Source organism: Phoenix dactylifera, chromosome 6 (assembly GCF_051530095.1).
Source record: "Phoenix dactylifera cultivar Ajwa chromosome 6, Ajwa_hap1_PhDact_Kaust_v1.1, whole genome shotgun sequence".
Lineage (NCBI taxonomy): Eukaryota > Viridiplantae > Streptophyta > Magnoliopsida > Arecales > Arecaceae > Phoenix > Phoenix dactylifera.
Genome location: NC_143195.1, coordinates 19,964,351 through 19,970,350, shown reverse-complemented (window position 1 = coordinate 19,970,350; position 6,000 = coordinate 19,964,351).

Here is a 6,000-nt window from a genome sequence, read left to right as displayed (position 1 = left end):
TCGGCTCTAGGGCTTTGTGAACAGTGGCGGCTTGAGAAAAAAGTGTTTGCGAAACGACAAACCTAGGGTTAAAAAGTCGGATCCCGACTGCGAGTCGACTCCCCTGAGTCGCGAGTCGACTCGACCTCGAGTCGACTCCAGAAAATGCGCGAGTCGACTCCCCCTTAGGAGCCGGCTCTGAAACTTACTCGAGTCGTCTCTAACCTTGGCACGCACTTAAAAATCATGCTATAACCGTGCCAAATGAGGGAAAATCACCTAGTTGGGATCTGATTTGATGATCATTGAATAGAAACTCTATTTTAACCTCATTTTAACCATCAAAATCAATTAATCTAGTGGAAACTCCCACTAGGATGGGTCAATCACTCCTAATCCCCTTCTAAGTACACTGAACCTCTCTTCACTTAGGGGTTTTGTGAAAATATCTGCTAATTGATCATTAGTACAAACAAATTGGAGAGTCACATCACCATTCAATACATGATCTCTTATGAAGTGATGTCTTATCTCAATGTGTTTAGTTCTTGAGTGTTGAATTGGATTTTTAGTTAGGTTTATGGCACTTGTATTATCACAATTAATGGGGATTTTATCTTGTTTAATGCCATAATCTTCTAATTGTTGTTTAATCCACAAGATTTGAGCACAACAACTCCCGGCTGCAACATATTCAGCTTCTGCAGTGGATAATGCAACCGAGTTTTGTTTCTTGCTAAACCATGAGATTAGGTTTTCTCCTAGAAATTGACAAGACCCGCTGGTACTTTTTCTATCAAGCTTACATCCAGCGAAGTCTGAATCTGTGTACCCTATTAAGTTTAGGCTAGATTCTTTAGAGTACCACAGCCCTATGTTCTTAGTTCCTATTAAGTATTTAAAGATTCTCTTAACTGCAGCTAGGTGTGATTCTTTAGGATTAGCCTGATATCTAGCACACATGCACACACTAAACATAATATCAGGCCTACTTGCAGTAAGATACAGTAAAGAACCTATCATACCTCTATAAAGTTTTTGATCTACAGATTTACCTGATTCATCTTGGTCTAACTTACACGATGAGCTCATGGGGGTGCTGATTGACTTGTTTCCCTCCATATCGAACTTCTTGAGCATCTCCTTGATATATTTGGCTTGATTGATGAAGATGCCTCCTTCAGATTGTTTGATTTGAAGCCCGAGGAAGTAGTTCAGCTCTCCCATCATGCTCATCTCAAACTCACTCTGCATCAAATCAGCAAATTCCTCGCAGAGGCGATTGTTAGTAGTACCGAAAATGATATCATCAACATAAATCTGTACTAATAACATATCCTTATTTTTCTTTTTCAGAAATAGTGTTGTATCTACATTTCCCCTAGAGAATCCATGTTCTAATAGAAATTTACTAAGTCTCTCATACCATGCTCTAGGTGCTTGTTTTAGACCATAAAGTGCTTTGTTCAGTTTATACACATGATTGGGGTATTGATGATTTTCAAAACCAGGAGGTTGTTCCACATATACCTCCTCATTAATAAACCCATTTAGAAAAGCACTTTTTACATCCATTTGATATAGCTTGAAGTCCTTAGAGCATGCATATGCTAATAATAGTCTAATAGCCTCAAGTCTAGCTACGGGAGCAAAGGTTTCATCAAAGTCTATACCTTCTTCTTGATTATAACCCTTTGCTACTAGTCTAGCCTTATTCCTTATAACAATTCCATTTTCATCTAGCTTATTTTTATATATCCATTTTGTACCTATAATTGGATATTCAGAAGGTCTCTCTACTAGATCCCACACTTTATTTCTAGTAAATTGGTTTAGTTCTTCTTGCATTGCATTTATCCAATTTACATCATTTTCGGCTTCTTCTATATGTTTGGGCTCAAAGTGTGAAACAAAAGCTAGATGGTTATTCAAATTTCTAAGGGATGCTCTAGTCCTAACGGGTTGGGATGGATCATCTAGAATTAGTTCCTTAGGATGCCCATGAGCATACCTCCAAGCTTTAGTTAGCCCATGATCCACTATAGGCTCTTGGTTTGATGATTCTCCTTCAATCAACTTTTGATTATCATCTTGTAATCCCATCTCATCTATCTTTTCTTCAAGTATTTCAATATCATCATCAAAATTAACCTTCTTACTAGATGAGATGTCACTAGAGTCATCAAAAACAACATGTATAGATTCTTCTATAACTAGGGTTCTTTTATTAAAGATTCTATAGGCTTTACTAGTTGTAGAATAACCTAGGAATATTCCTTCATCAGATTTTGGATCAAATTTTCCTAGATTATCTTTCCCATTATTATGTACAAAACACCTACATCCGAAAACATGAAAATAGTTAACCTTTGGTTTTCTGTTTTTCCACAGTTCATATGGTGTTTTCTTTATGATGGGTCTTAATAGAACTCTATTTAATACATGGCAAGAAGTATTAATGGCTTCTCCCCAAAAGTACTTAGGGAGGTTACTTTCACATAACATCGTTCTAGCCATTTCCTCTAGGGTTCTATTTTTCCTTTCCACAACTCCATTTTGTTGTGGTGTCCTAGGTGCTGAGAAATTATGGGTTATCCCCTTTTTACTACAAAATTCATCAAATAATTGATTTTCGAATTCGGTACCATGGTCACTTCTAATAGCTATAACTGAGGACTCTCTAGCATTTGTTACTTCCTTATGGAACTTCTTAAACATAGAAAATGCTTGATCCTTATGCGCTAGAAACATGACCCATGTGTACCTAGAGTAATCATCTACTATAACTAGACCATATTTATTTCCACCTAGGCTTGTTGTTCTAGTTGGACCAAATAGGTCCATGTGTAGTAATTCTAGAGGCCTAGAAGTAGAGACACATTTTATGGATTTAAAAGAGTTTCTAGATTGTTTGCCAAATTGACATGCTTCACATATTTTGTTCTTTTCAAATTTTAATTTTGGCAAACCTATCACGGAGTCTCTTTTAACTAGTTTAGTTATTGTGTCCATGCTTGCATGACCTAACTTACGGTGCCATAACCAACTAGCATCATTTTCTTTAGTTTCATTAACAACTAGACATTGGTTATGTTTTGTAAGGTCTTCTAGATCTACCACATATACATTTCCACGTCTCATCCCTTTAAAAACTAAACTATTATCATTAGTATTTGTTATAATGCACAGTGATGGTTTAAACATAACATCATATCCTTTGTCACATAATTGACTAATGCTTAACAAGTTATGCTTAAGACCATCAACATATCTAACATTATTGATGACCCAAAGATTGATTCATAGATTGATTTTGATGATCACAAAACCTTGAAGTATAGATACTAATGTTTATGTTGCAAGGAGAAAGATATTTATGTTGCAAGGAACATAGCAAGTTGGAAGAACACAAGAAGGCCTCTAAAAGTACTCAAGAAAAGTTGGAAGAAAGCTACAATTTATTGGCCCAAGTCTCAAGTTCAAAAGATTCAAATTGGAGGAGCAAATTCAAGGAAAATTTAAAAGAATAGTCTTCGAGTCGACTCCTGAGGAATTCGAGTCGACTCCAATGCTTGGCGAGTCAACTCGAGAGTAGAACGAGTCGACTCCAGGGTGTAAAAGGCAGAAAAGTCAGAGAGGGATTTTCGACCCTGAGATTCGAGTCGACTCCTGAGGAATGCGAGTCGACTCCAATGGTTGCCGGGTCGACTCCAAAGAAAGCGAGAGTCGACTCTCAGTGGTACACAAGGGAAAACTCAGAGAAGCAGTTTTTGGACACTGAGATTCGAGTCGACTCCCACAAAGTCCGAGTCGACTCCAAAGACAGCGCAACCCCAAGACAGAAGACGGTATTTTCGTCTTTGAGAGGCGAGTCGACTCCAAGACAAGTCGAGTCGACTCCAAGGCAGCGCGGCTCCAAAATACAGAGGATCAGTTTTTCCGACTCTGAGATTCGAGTCGACTCCCAGACAGCTCGAGTCGACTCCAAGGCAGCGCTACACTAAGATGGCACATGGCAGAAGACCAACTTTCGGAAACTGAGAGCCGAGTCGACTCCAAGGAAGTTCGAGTCGACTCCAAGACTGGATGAGCCAAAAGACAGAGAATCGGGAGTTCGGGCTCTAAGATTCGAGTCGACTCCCAGGACAGTCGAGTCGACTCGAGTGGACAAAATTCAAATTAGGATCCACGGACTACAGAGGATGAGCCGACTCCAAAATTGCCAGGTCAGCGCCAGAAGTTGGCGAGTCGACTCCGGGTTAAGTCGAGTCGACTCCCAGTCAAGACGGCAACTTTAATTCAAACTTGGAACAGTTGCCGAGTCGACTCCGGAAAAGCTCGAGTCGACTCCTGCTACAGCCGAGCCGACTCCTGATCGCGCGAGTCGACTCCAAACCCAACGGTCATATTGTCAGGAGCTGCAGACTGGTTCCAACGGCTCTATTTTTGTCTCTAACGGCTATATTCTTGTTTCCACTCCATCTAAAGCTATAAAAACAAGAAGAGAGCTAGGGGAGAAGGCATGGAAGTGGGAGAGATCATCTAGGAAAGAGATCTCAAAGAGATTGCAAAGGAAATCTCCCACAAGCACAAAAGGGCCATCCAAAACGAAATAGAGAGAAGAAGAGCATCCAAGTGAATCCGAAAGCTTCCTCTCCATCCGTGTGCTGCCTCGGGGATCCTCTACTTCATGCCAAATCAGAGGAGGATCAAGTAAAGAAGAAGCCGAGCTCCTCCATCTTCAAAACTCGTTTGAGGGCTTCTCTTTACTCTATTTGTTTATATTGTCATATCTGCTTGCTTAAGAAGCTTTGATTTGTTTTTATTCTTTGTTTTAATATCTGGTAACTTGATTCAATCAAGGGATTGAATCAAGGGGTTAAAGGTTTGTTGGTGAGCCAAAGGGAAAACCAACGGTGTAAGGTTTGTTGGTGAGCCAAAGGGAAAACCAACGGGATTAAGGTTTGTTGGTGAGCCGAGGGTAAAACCAACGTGTAAGGGTTTGATTGTGAGCCCGGAAAAACAATCGGAGTTGGTTCTAGTCGGTGAGCCTGGGAAAACCGACCGAGTTCGTTGTGCGCTCGTAAAACAACAAGTTGGGTTGTGAGCTTGTAAAACAACCGACTGTAATCTGTAGGATTATAGTGAAATTCCCAAGAAGTCTTGGGGAGTGGATGTAGGTGCTGGGGTGCACCGAACCACTATATGTTTGCTGTGTTTGTAATGTTTTTTTGTCATTATCTAACTCACACACTTACTCACTTAGATAAATTGCTTGCTTAACTATTATCCGCGAATTCTTTAGTTGCAAGCATACTCAATCAAGTCACATTCTATACATCAAACTGTCGCTAAGTTTAACTTTCACTGCGCGTATATACAACTTAGCATAATTAATCAAAAAGTGCTAGAAGTAGCTTAAAAGTTTTAAAAGACCCAATTCACCCCCCCCTCTTGGGTTGTATCTACTGGGCAACAAGTGGTATCAGAGCAGGTGCTCAAATATTATTTGTAGTCTTAACCGACTAGAGCCAAAGATCATGACAACTCAAATAGATAGTTTTCTAGGAGAAGGACAAGCAATTGACACACCTCCACTATTTAATGGCATAAACTATGCACATTGGAAAATACGCATGCGCATCTTTATTCAATCACAAAACTATTACTATTGGAAAATCATAATAAATGACCCTCACACACTCTCTCAAACTTTTAATGAAAAGGACTTAGCACAATTAAATGCTAATGCTATGAACATATTATATTGTGCGATTCAAGAAACAATGTTTAATGAAATTTCTGCATGCTTATCTGCAAAGGAGATCTGGGATACTTTAGAAAATATTTATGAGAAATCTCAGAGTAGCTCACATGTACTTCAATTGCATACTAACAATGAGACTGCAGAAAAAGGTGTTGAAACTTCCATCTCAGTCGAGTCGACCCCAAGTATTTTAGAGTCGACTCTCAAGTTAACCGAGTCGACTCCTATAAGGTCCGAGTCGACTCGAAGGCAAA